Genomic DNA, 13,294 nt, shown 5'->3' with positions numbered 1-13,294 from the left:
TATATTGAAAAATCCGGTGCAAAATATTTACTTCAAAATTTTCATAATTTTTTACACTTTCTAATTGGCCAATCCAAAATAAAATATTCACTTCAAATTTTAAAACTTTTTACATTTGCATATTGGTCATTTCAAATGTATAAAAGTCATAACCCAAGAACCAAATTTTCACCACTTTTTTCAACAACAACGCCAAAAAAATAAAACAGGAAAATGTTGTGTTTTCTTTAAGAAAAACCTTTTTGTAATAATTGTAAATCGGATGGTCCATTGAGTGTGGAGAATACAGATAAATAACTAATTTTAAATATTAAAAAAAAATAATACTTTTGTATTTTTTTTGTTACAATGTGTATGTTCATATAAATTCAACTGCATCGGAAATTCCTCTATTAGCGACTATTTTCTTTAATGCTCAAATAAGTGTTAATGACGACAAAAATGTCTATGAATATCTAATCAATCGCTGAAAATTCAAGGAGTTGAGTTAGATTCTTGATCAGGGCCAAGTTTCCTGCGAAGCCAATGGTTGTAAGGTCACACTTCAACTTTGAGGTACACAGTTGGAGACTGGCACCAAGAGAAAGATTCTTGATCAGGATCAGCAGAAAATTGACCAAAAATATCATGACTAGATTCCCGGTTTCCCTTTTTCTCTGGTCTCCCAATATCCACCAACATAACTACAACCCTAACGCCCTAGATTTTGATCCAAGACATTATGCCTAATTCATTTTTATTTCTCGAAACACTGCTATTTTTTTTCTTCATCAATAATAAATTCTTAAACTAAATATCCTTCAAAATTACTTTTAAAATTTACAATTCAATCAAAAATCCAATTTCGTCCCCGTCCGTGCTTCAAGCAAAACACCAAAGCATACACCATGTCTTCTTTGGTAACTAAAATGTTGGTGTAAGGGGTCAATTTCTTTATCCAAATTGGTTCATACTCAAAGCACAAGAAACAATGTGATAAAATAGATAGTATCAAAACTTCTCATTAAAAAAGAAATAAGAAAAATAGAACCAAGTCATATGCTTTAAGATAAAGTTTACACCCATTTCCTTTACAATAAAATAATTTAATCAGTTATCAAATCACTGATATATAACAAACTCAAATGATACTATGCTTAAGATGCATGCACCTAAACATACATGATCCAGATATAATTAGCCCGCCACTAAGGCACCACACAGATGCATATGCTAATGCATGATCATGAAAATAAAGACTAAATCCCCCCACTTAGGCACAACAATGCAATATGATATTAACCCGCCACTAAGGCACCCCACATAATTTCTCATAATGATATATCTCATATCACCGTGAACATAATCAAAAACAATCTTTTCAATAAAACTCACATTTTCATCTCTTCTTCCTTTCCTTAATTAATTAATCAAAAATCTAACGTGTCATTCTCAGCATCACAAAAACATATAAAACATAATATATATATATATATATATATATATATATATATATAGAGGGTGTATCAAGTGAGAGGGATTTTAAAATGAGAGGTGAGAGGGCCAAATATTAGCCATAGGATCAAAATCAATGGCTGTGATCTAATTTTTGCTAAACATGGTCACACACTTTGTTTCCTTTTTCATTCAGGCCGTTTAATCTTCTTCTCCAGTGAATTGTGAATCTTAAAACAAACAGAAAAATTATCCCCCATTTTTAAGTTTATGAACACGATTAAAAGAAACTGCTTTTAGATACAATAATTATACAAGCTATCGTGTATGTCGTCTTCTCGCACAAACGAATATCTCTGTTTTATTACTCACAGATTCCATAATTAACCTCTTAAAATGTTTCAATGGTAATATGCTATTCAGTGTTGGATTTTACAATTAATCATGAGAAATTAAACAACATAAATTTTCCAAGTTTAGGAAACCTTGAATTTGGGATTTATAATTAATAAATAAAAATAGGGTTCACCAGAAATAGGGAATCAACGTGATTTTTTTAATTGAAGAAGTCAGTTTTGCAAAGGAGAAGGCATAGATTTAATAAAGGTGTGTATTTTTGCAAAGGAGAAGTTAGTTTTGAAGAAGTCATTTTTAATTGAAGAAGGAATGGGGAATCACCTTAATTGTTCATCTTCTTGTCCCTGTTCCTGTTCAAATTGGTATCGTGGACTCTAAACCCAAATTTCTCAAAAAATTGAACCAGGGAACAACAATAATCATCTATCAAGCCTTGCCAAGAATTGGAAAAATCGGAATTGAAAGATAACATATGGGAGAAAGGGATGTTTTATTTATTTTTGGTTGAAATAGAAGAAAGGAAAAGACGCAGAGATGAAGGAGACATAAGAGTTATGATACAGCTATTGCTATTGAATACCACCGTAAAGATTAATCCAAAGGTCAGAATTCAACCCTCTCATCTCTCACAATAGTTAGTCCTCTCACTTGATATGCCCTCTATATATATATATATATATATATATATATATATATATATATATATATATCATTCAACATCACATCGTAATACACAATTATCATATGTAACCAAAAAAAAAATACACAATTAACTTATAAAACACAATTAAGAATAATCACTTTTAGAAAAGATTAAATTTTACCTTGAAAATACATTCTAATTATTTTTCTTTTCAAAAGATAAGAATTGCTACCATTATTTAATAACACAGTCCTAGCACTTGGTTTAAAAGTATGGGAAAAAGCCCTTACCTTAAGAGCTCTTCTTCCTACCCAGACTCTAGAAAAGGAAAAGTAACACATGCTACAAAGAAATTTGAGGATTTAGGGGTGTTCCACGAGAGATTAGAGTAATAGGGGAAACTTAATTTTCTACTACTGTGATCACTAAAGCAAATAAATTGTCACGGATGGTTTTTATGGTGAAAAGGGAAGGAAGATTGAATGAGGATAATTTGGAACCAATATGAACCAATATCATATGACATAAAGGCAATTCATTTGTTTCACAATTGTTTGTACGTGGGACTAAGAGGAAAAAGGTGAGGGCTGACTTTTGGATTGTGTACATGGAATGGAATTGTTACTATTATTTTCTTCTTTATTTAGAAAGTGGATATAGTAGGGAATTAAAATAGAGAATGAGAGATTAACGTGAGTGAGAGAGGAGAACTATGAAACTATGTGTGTCAAAGAATGAGGATTCAATTGGTTTGATTTTATACTATCTTATCTAATGAAATAAAAAGTTTTGGTCCCATAACTAAAAAAATCAACATTTTGGTCCCTCAACTTTTGCTCTGTTATACAAGTTGCTCCATTATTCAATTTATGGCTTGATACCGTCGTTACCGGGATCATTGATTAATGTTATCAAATACCAATCGACGTTTTGGTTGAAGGCTTCCCGAAAATCGCATTTGACGTTGGTTTAACACTCATAATCGAATTTTGTTGTTTTAGGCTTGTTGAAATGTGTCTCAAAATTGATGTTGAAGTTTGATGGAAATTGTGGCACATGATTTGGCGTTTGTGGCACGATTTTGGTTCTTGGGTTTGGAGGTTGTCACCGGAAATTTTGTGGCCTATGGTGTAACACCCTATTTCTATTAAGCGGTAAAACGCGCGAATACATCAGACATATTCTAGAAATAGATGCTACGTCTCCGAATAAACCACAATACATACATGCATAAAGATCATGTTACACAACATAGCAGCAGACATACTTAAAAATCATAAACATCTCTAGATCTCAACAAAATACAATTGTATTCTCCAAATCTCAAATAACAAATAACATCTCAACTCCAAAATACATGGTCCAAAAATAAAAACCAACATGCAAGAGCTACCCTAGATCAGAGCCCTAATCTAGACGCTTGCATATAAAAGAGGAACTCCACTCCTCGGCATCATCAAGCAAACAACTAAGCATCCTGCACGCCGTCTACCCGTCCATACAGAAAGGTAGGCGGTCCACCACAGACCACTGAGGGTTAGCATTACATCATCATAATCCACGAAAAACATTTATCATGAACATTGGAAATGAAAGAATATATTCTAGAATAACAATCCATACATATATTCATAAGTAATCACAACACATGCATATTATCATTCCAAGTTTATCTCCACAAGTGTATCATACACGTATCACCTATACATAACCCTCCCTCCTAGAATACTAGCATCACATGATTATTATTATTCCCCATCACTTACATTTCAAGCTATCACATTATTATCATAGCATAGCATGCATATTCAACCTCTAATCAAGTCATTAACAAAAGCTCATCATTTATCAACATCAATCAATGATCACATCACTTACCTCATTACTCAATTCAGCATGCTTAATTCAACAAGTACAATTCATCATTTCAAGTTACAAGCAATCAATCATCATCATCAAAGAAATCACCACATCTTATGTATATACATATACAATTCTCACCTCATCATTATCATCCAATCAATTATCATCAAATAGATTCACCAAGTGTATAAGTACAAACAAATAAGACATGCAATTAGAGCATAAATCAATTATTCACAACCATCCACAAAATCCACCAATGTACTTATACATCAATCCACACAATCACAACATTCACCAAATTTCACCAACACACAATTCCCAAGTCATATATTCAATTATGACACAACTCATCAACTATTCAAATGCATGCAATGTTCTAGACTCTTCTCTAGATGCATGTGGTACCAAAACACCTCAAGGTCGTCACCTTCGATGCAACAAAAACATCGTACTCACCTCAATTGGATATAAAATCCGCCACCATCAGTCTTGGATATAAAATCCACCACCATCAGTCATGAATGCATGAACATATGACTCAACTACAAATGCATATGTTCACACAAACAATAATCACCTCACCATCACCAATACATGTATATATGCAATCATCAACAATTCATCACCAATTAACACATATACAATCACCAACAACATCAAAAATCACACAACATAAAGTTGTCACATAAATACACCACCAATCATCTTCACATATCATATAACAATTCCCCATAAAGGATTCACAATCAATTGGTTCTCAAAAGTCATCTTTAGTCAAGTTCGTCTCTCCAAGTCATAACTTAAAAAATAATTGGGCATTGAAGCCAAAATCGAGTAAACAAGTTTCAATGCCTCAACTAAGCATACCTCTAGGCCACATATGAGTGCAGTAGAGGATGCCTTGGCGTTTCACCGGCCAAATACGACGAATTCATGGAAATCACAAGGTTTGTCTCCTTTTTCACATTTCACAAAAATTCTCATTTTCAAAGCAAAACAAGTCTAAACTTGATGACACCATTCACAACCATTTTTAGAAGTCATATAAACATCCTACATACTTAACCCTACTTCATTCTCTTGAGAAAACAAGTTTTCAGAAAATCAGCGTTCTTGAACATTCCTTGAACAATCAACAATAAGCTTGATTAAATCCAAGGAGTCAAGTTCAACTCAATTCTTTTGATGTTTCCATAGGTTTAGAAAGTCTAGAAAATAGTGAAAACATCGAAAGAATCGGTTTTGGAAGTCCGGAATTGGCCCCAAAGCACCCCAGCACAACACAACAGGGCAGACACCCATGAGGGGCTGCCAAGCCACGCCCAGGCATGGCTTCCTGCGCCCAGGCGCAAATGGGCAGCAGCCAGTGTGCTGAGCTGCGGTTCTGTGCAGTCCCGGTTTTCCGGTTTCGCCATTTCGTTCGTAAAATCTCGACCGTTAACCCAAATTCAATTCCGTTTTCGCCTATGCGTTCTACTCAATTAATCCTATCATATTTTTCTGAAAAATTATATTTTCACAATCTCCAAAACAGCTTATCCCATAATCACTTATTTCCCAACACACTTAAAATATGTTTTTCTCAAAATCCCAATTTTCTCCCAAACCATTCCTCATTACCAAACAACAACCAAAAACAGAAAATCATTATACCATAACTCATCATAATCAACTTGTTTCATTCATTAAAATCATCGACACTACAATTCAACTTAATCTCATCAAAATTCACCAATTCATCAATTTTCCACAACTTTCAACAACAGCAACATATTCATCCCCAATTCACCATTTCAATGATACCCATTGCATCAATTCAACAACAACATATGTCAAGATAACAACAACAACATTTGAACATAAATTCATTGCACAATTCAACACTACAACTTCATTTCTCATCAAACTTGCTCAAGAACACAAAGCACCAACAACTATGCATTTAAACATGTTAATTCACATACTAACATGCAATCATCATATGAATCATGTTCTCAAACATAACAACAGCAATCATGCACAAATTTTATAACAATTAGATTCAATTCATCAATTTCACAAAAATGGGTAAGAAAGAAAAAGTTATGAATTATGGTTGAATTCTAACCCTCTTACCTCTAGCACCAAGATTCTCTAACCCAAGCTTCAATTTAGCTCCTAGATGATGAATCCCCTCTTCAAGCTCTAACCCTTGTTCTTCCCTCTAGCCTCTATCTCTTCTCTTCTCAAATGAAATGAAATGAAAATGTTTGTAAACCTAATTCTCACCAACAACTAAAGTTTATATATGCTCTATTCAATTGGGCTTATCTCTCAAACCTTAATGGGCCTAACCCATTTCTAATTCAACCTCAAAATGTTACTACTCACTTACCGGTAAAATATAACACTAACGGTCACTTAACGGTAAATAAAATAATTACCCCACTCTCCAACACTTAGTAAAATAAAACCCTCACTAAGCACTAAAAATAACCTTCGGCAAAAATTACAAATTTACCCCTGCCCTCAAAATGACCAAAATATCCCTAAGTCCGAAATGACTAAAATACCCTTCTAACACCGAATTCTACGAATCCCAACCAAGATACACACAGAGGCAATTAATCACATAAGAGCACATAGAACACACATAAATAAATAATAAAATAAATCAAGCGAAAATCGGGCTGTTACATATGGCGAGGCATTGTGCATGATTTGAGGATAAAGTTGTGTGTAAGAACGTGCAATCGTTGCACGATGGCTCGAGATCTGAACACTATATAAGGTTTCATTCTTCATATTTGGAGTAGAGCTTCAAGAGAGTGAAACTTGGAAAGTCAACGGAGGTAACTTTAGGGTCTTTGGTGAGGTGTTATCTTGAGAGGTTCTCTTGGGTTGGGAAACATTTGTAAACACGTTGGGTGCGTGAAAATCACATAGTTTTGTTCATGGGAAGAGATTGGGAAATCAATAGAAATTGTGGTTCGTTCTTTGTGAGCTTGTTGAAGTTAAATTATTGTAAACCATTTTGTATCTCTTTGTAAAGAACTCACTGATAGTGGATTGAAGAGATCAATCTCTCCCCCAAAGTAAGTCATTGTTGGACCAAACTGGGTAAATATTTCTTGGTGTATTTTGTTCCTCTCTCTTTATCTTTTACTTGTGGTTTTTTATTTTTTTTGTACTTTTACATTTGGTTCCTAGATTAGAGCTATGTTTTGTTGTTGTTGTTTGAGGTTACTTTGATATTGGTTACTTCTTCCCTTGCTTTACAAATCTAAGTTTATTAGTGTAAGTTTGTTAGTCAAAGAAGCTTATAATAAAGAACAAGGAATATAACAAATGATCATTTAAAAATTAGAGTAATGATATTTTGACATCCATTTGATGACAACTTTGTTGACAACCTTGTTTTTCTCACTTCTTATTGGTCAAAAACAATGGAGAGAGAAAAAGGAAGAGAGAGGATAACAATATCATGTGAGTATGAGAGAGAAAGTTGTCCAAAAGTTGTCAAAAAGTGGTTGTCAAAATATCATTTCTCTAAAAATTATCATACACATTTGAGACAAATTTATTACTCAAACAACAGAGAAAGTCCGTCCATACCATTTACAAAAACAGTTTTTATATCTAAATATAATATCACCCAGAAATTTTTATTCTTTTTCTAAGTATACCCCTTATTAATGTTAATTTTATGATTTTTTGTAAAATGATACTACAAAAAGAGAGTGCACAAGAGTACTTTTAAGTAAAGGTTTTGTTTGTAATCATATTAAATAATGTTTTAATATATTGCCATTATGCGATCCTCGCTATCTTTGGAGATTACATGAAATGAAAAGCATTAAAAATGCATCAACTTAACTTATAATCTCCAAAAACAACAAGGCCGAACAATAGCTAGTGATATATCACTAAAATTTGGGAAATGGTAAGGTGACTTTTTGGTGGACTCTTGTTTTATGGTGACGTTTAGTATGGGAAAGGACTCTTTTTTCCCATGATGGGAAAGTGTCATTTACAACCATAGATTTAATTGTATTTTAATTGGATGGTTGAGATTGAAGAAGTGATAATTGTTGTAACTTGTTGTTGATCATTGTGTAAGAAAAATTCCGGCCCCACCAATTAATTAAATAATAATTTAGCATTTGTTTGTTTTAATTTTATTTTTTATGAATTCATGGGTTTATGTCAATTAGTGTTGGGCTTTTGTACAGTATCTTTCTCTACATCATCATCATCATCATTATCTTCATCGTGTGAAAAACTTGGTATACATTTATTTCTCTTTAAGAAAATTGGAAACCTAGTAAGCTTTCCTTCTTCTACTCTCCTCTTTCAAACTTTGATCAAACTCAATAAAATCACTCGTCATCCCCTGGCTACAATCATGTTAAATGGAACTGAGAATTTATAATATAAATCTAAAATAACATAATCCTAGAAGTTCAATATTTGATTTCAATGAGAATTTTTTTCAAGAACAACCCAGAAAATTTGTATAAAATTAAGATCCAAAACCACACAAAAAAATATGTGCATGTCATCACCCACATCTTGTTGAATTTGCCATTGTTCTTAGCGACAACAAGTGACAATTTAGCACCAAAACCCATTCCTTTTTTTGTTCCCTTTTTCTTTTTTTCTTTTATAATTAGGTCAGAATGTAAAAGAAAGAGCAAGATTTTGATTTTGGGTTTGTTCTACAAAGCTTTTTTTTTTTATAACCTGAAGAAAATGAAAAATATAGCTTAATCAACGAGTTCTTGTCGGAAAAAAAAATTCTGGGCAACTCAAATTCAAGAAGCACTTATTCTTCAACAACTTTACTCAATTTGGGAAAGTGAGAGACAAAGGGAAGAGAAGGATTTGGAATCAGAGAAAGGAATTAGGTATTGATGGTAATTTAAATACAGTTATTTTACTTTCATTTCTTGTTTTCATCTTTGATTTTGTAATTATTTGAAACATTATCATACTCACATTTTTTCCAGATTGTGTTCGCCGATGAAGGAAAAAATCCATAATGAAAGAGAGGAGAGACAGAAACTAGAATAAAAGAAAAGACTATGTTGTGAGAAAATGGGAGGGGGTGCAGTAGTAATGTTACAAACATTAAAAAACTAAACTCAGGTTTTTTTTTAACTTGTTGCAACTGCCAGCTGTCCAGGGGAAAAGGAACTTTCCCATGGTGGGAAAAAAGTCTCTTTTCCCATACTAAACGGCACCTTGTTTTATATGTATATCTTCCTATTTGTCGTGTACAACACTAGTTGTGGGACTTTTGTTTTGGCAATGTTAGTATTACTTTTGCTTTCTTTTCCAATTTCTTTCTTCAGTTCAGCCAAGGTAAGTTTTACAGAAGTTTAAGTGAAACACCGTTAAGTTTATCTCTCAATAAATTAATATGAATAAATGGATTATTTGTGTTGTAAAACTGCTACAAATACCTGCAAAACAAAATTGGTGAGAAAGTCTGAGACACGCTGATCGCGCTGTCCTCAAGGATTTTCCGCGTATAATACGCTAACCCCCAGGATTTAACAGACTCTTCTTGATGGTAATCAAGGATACAGAACTAGCAAGAATATATATGTTCAGGAAGATGAACCCAGAATTATATTGTACAAAAATAAAGTTACGGGGTTTTATTGTTTTGGTAATTGTTGATTTTGTTGTTACTGATCAAGGCTGAAAAGAAAAGAGCTTAACACCCTTTTTTTTGTTTCCGTGAAAAAGAGTTTTATATAGCAGCTAGTAGTAACTCAATCATGCAAGAATAAAGGCTTTATAATTGCTGTCAAAATGTTAACGTTGTGAAGAAATAGTAACCGCCTTGACTCAATAAACAAATTAATTTTTTTTAAATAATTGTTAATTGCAATGACTCAATATATAATTGCTCAACTGAATTATCATACTTACTTTAAAAGCTAATTAGGTCAAGCTATAACTTAACCCTAACCTTAATCCCACTTTCCCTCCCAAATCCTCAATTAATTATGGGTCTGTTTGGTTCAGCTTCTGCCCAGCCAAAAGCAATTCTCTACAGTGCCAAAAGCAATTCTAGCCAAAAACAACGTGTTTGGTTTGGCTTTTCAGAATTGCTTTTATCCTCCAAAAGCAATTCTCCATGAAGCTACAAATCCTAGCTTCTAGCTTTTCTAGAATCAATTATAAATAGTAAATATTATATTTTATTATTACAACCTATTATTTTCCTTTATTGCCCTTTATCAATTCTCCTTCTTTATCAATTCTCCTTTAGCTATGTCTATTTTAGTAATTATACATTCAAAAGCAATTCTACATAATTGTATCCAAACATAAATCAGTTTGTTTAATCAATTCTACATAATTGTATCCAAACATAAATCAATTCTCTCAGAATCAATTCTGTCAGAATCAATTCTATCAGAATCAATTCTGTCAGAATCAATTATATTCAAAGCTGAACCAAACACACACTATGTGTGGGGCCCATATAAGCTATAATCCCAATTTCAAATTTGAATTCGAGTTTTCCCTCCCATCATTGTGTTTGTTTCCAATGTCATGTCATCATTGTTGACTAACATCATCAATACTACATAACACCGTTAATCAAGGTGCCTTAATGACTTTGTCTGCCACATCTAAATTTGTTCATTTTTCAAAGAGACAGAATTAATTGCTGCTTTCTCTTTCATTTCTCCACATCTATGTCTCTAATAAGTCACAATTTCATCTATTGCTGAACATGAATGAGTTCATCTTGAAACCACATTTCATATCCTTTTCTCAAAATCAAAAACGTATCCAAACACTTCTGCTTTAAACCTACAAACTCTTGGGTCTGCAGTTTAGTGCTACGGTAGTCGTCTTGGCATTGTACACAGGTTAAACAAAAGTCAAATTTCATTCAACTTTCATTTATTTATAATTTGTACACAAAGTTATTGAACTTTAGAGAAGCCTTGACAATATTTCTTTTTTGTTCAATTTCTGATTTTTGGATTTTCCATTTGAAGATTTCGTCTTTATAGAAAATTGTATTATCGAGTTTCATATGCAATTGCATGCTTTGGAAGATCAAACATGTAAAAATATATGATGAACTTGCTGTTATGATTAAAATTTCCCTATTGAGAAGTGACAGTAACAATAATATATATCTTCTCTGCATGAACCGTCTAATTACGCATTTTGTTTGTTTCTAACATTGATATTTGTTTCTATCTATCACCAACAGTTCAAATCCAAAATGGTGATGTGTGCAAGTGATCTGCATACATGTTTAAGTGTAGTGTCTTCTTTTCTTTTCTAAAGGTTATCATACAATGTTATTTTTTCTTCAAAAAATTATATGTTCTGTTTCATGCATATGTTTGAGTGCAGGGTCTTTGAGATCACTTAAATGTTTGTTTGCAGGGTCATTGAGAACACTTAAATGTGTAAATTGCATATTTCTTCATTTTAAATATCCTCTTTTCTAAAAAATAATGTATACGGGAAATAGAACTTCAGTTTGTTACCACATACTTATAATTTTGTAGACACAATTAGAATAAAGGAACTTGCTAAATGAATATAATACTTACTATTTTTATTTGTGATTTTTTTTCACACTTCCAATTTCACTTTTAGTTACATCACAATTTACTAAAACTATTGAATAAATTTTATGTTCTCAAGTTCAAATCTCAAGCAATTCAAGCATCTTAGATGATTAGTCTAATACAAGCTTATTCTCTATATGAATAAAAATGACCATGCATGCTTTATGCTTTCTAATATAGAGAAACGTTTCTAGAACAGATTGGTTAATCTTGCATCGGCGTTCAACTCTAAAATTTACACTAAATATATGAATGTTTTGAAACTCAACTCACTTGCAATTTACACACTGTCATTCTGTCCTAGATTAACATGTCATGTCTTGAGGAATTTATCTCGACAAGCAACAAGCAAGAGACAGCAATTCAAGCAACAATTGGTGTTGTAGTTTTCATATTAGATTTTCGGTTGATGTTGTAGTTTTTCTTAGAGTGTCTAGGTAATTGCTATGTAAATAATTATTGATCGATCTCATTTTGTTTCAGAAGTATGATTGTATTCAGGATAATTTGACATAATTTATTTGATTTGTGTGGATTTTGTTCATGTTATTTTTTTTTTGTCACTTCTTGAAATTTCCATTTGTCATTGTTTTTTTTTTTATTTTAAATTTCATGGTGTTGAGGTTTCTTGAAATTCCCAAGTTTGGTCTATTTTCCTTTCTTATTTTGTTACGTTAGTTTATTTGGGTCATAAATGATAAGTATACACGTTTTTCTCAATTGTTGCTCATATGTTTGAAGTGTTCCTAACTTAATATTTGTATTACTTATATTTTATTCGTTTAACACATTTATTACTTATATGAATTAATTAACTAAATTTGAATTTTTTTAGGGTCATTTGGTAATATTAAGGAGGAAAAGACGAGGATGATGAAGTGAACATATATCATATCATTACAAGTTGTATTTTGTAAATTTAATGTCGTCGATAGGCAAGTTATAGGACTGTAGCTACAAGAGTTTTACAAATTTACTACACCTGCCTCTGACAATTTATGTAATTCTTCTTTTTACAAATATGTTTCTCATAATGCTAACTTATAAACAAGATGTTTTCTCAATTGACAATTTTTCATGAATACATTTTTGGGTGATCATGAATATATTTTTTGAGTGCACTGCTATGTGTTGTTGAGGATGCTAATAAGCTATGGGTTATCTCTCATATACTCAAAGATGTCTATGTAAATGAAGTGGGGGAGAATTCAAAACAAGATACAATAAGAGTTGTATAAATTGCAAAGATAAGGTTTAAAAGAAAAACCATGATTTTTTTTATTGCTAAGATGAATTTAATCTTTCTTTTTATTTCCGTGATAATTTTTTAATGTCTGAGTAACACAAAGATATTTTGTCTTCCATTCTCGCTCACCATGTTAGCTTCTATCTTGCAAATTTC

General features: G+C 32.1%; 2 long non-coding RNA genes across 2 annotated transcripts; one reads left to right on the top strand and one right to left on the bottom strand.

The window, feature by feature from the left end:
• Positions 1-3,615: 3,615 nt before the first annotated feature.
• On the bottom strand, positions 3,616-6,960 carry LOC146906192 (uncharacterized). Its single transcript, XR_015018670.1, has 2 exons — positions 6,416-6,960; positions 3,616-3,922 (listed from the first exon to the last, which is right to left on the bottom strand). It is a non-coding gene; the product is annotated as an uncharacterized LOC146906192 (long non-coding RNA).
• A 3,338-nt stretch (positions 6,961-10,298) lies between these two features.
• On the top strand, positions 10,299-12,406 carry LOC146906191 (uncharacterized). Its single transcript, XR_015019927.1, has 2 exons — positions 10,299-11,172; positions 12,197-12,406. It is a non-coding gene; the product is annotated as an uncharacterized LOC146906191 (long non-coding RNA).
• The last annotated feature ends 888 nt before the right edge of the window (positions 12,407-13,294 follow it).

The sequence above is a fragment of the Medicago sativa genome, chromosome 7 (genome assembly GCF_051527215.1).
Source record: "Medicago sativa cultivar Bolivia chromosome 7, Bolivia_mono, whole genome shotgun sequence".
NCBI classification, from domain to species: Eukaryota; Viridiplantae; Streptophyta; class Magnoliopsida; order Fabales; family Fabaceae; genus Medicago; species Medicago sativa.
This window is presented reverse-complemented; position numbering and strand designations above follow the sequence as displayed.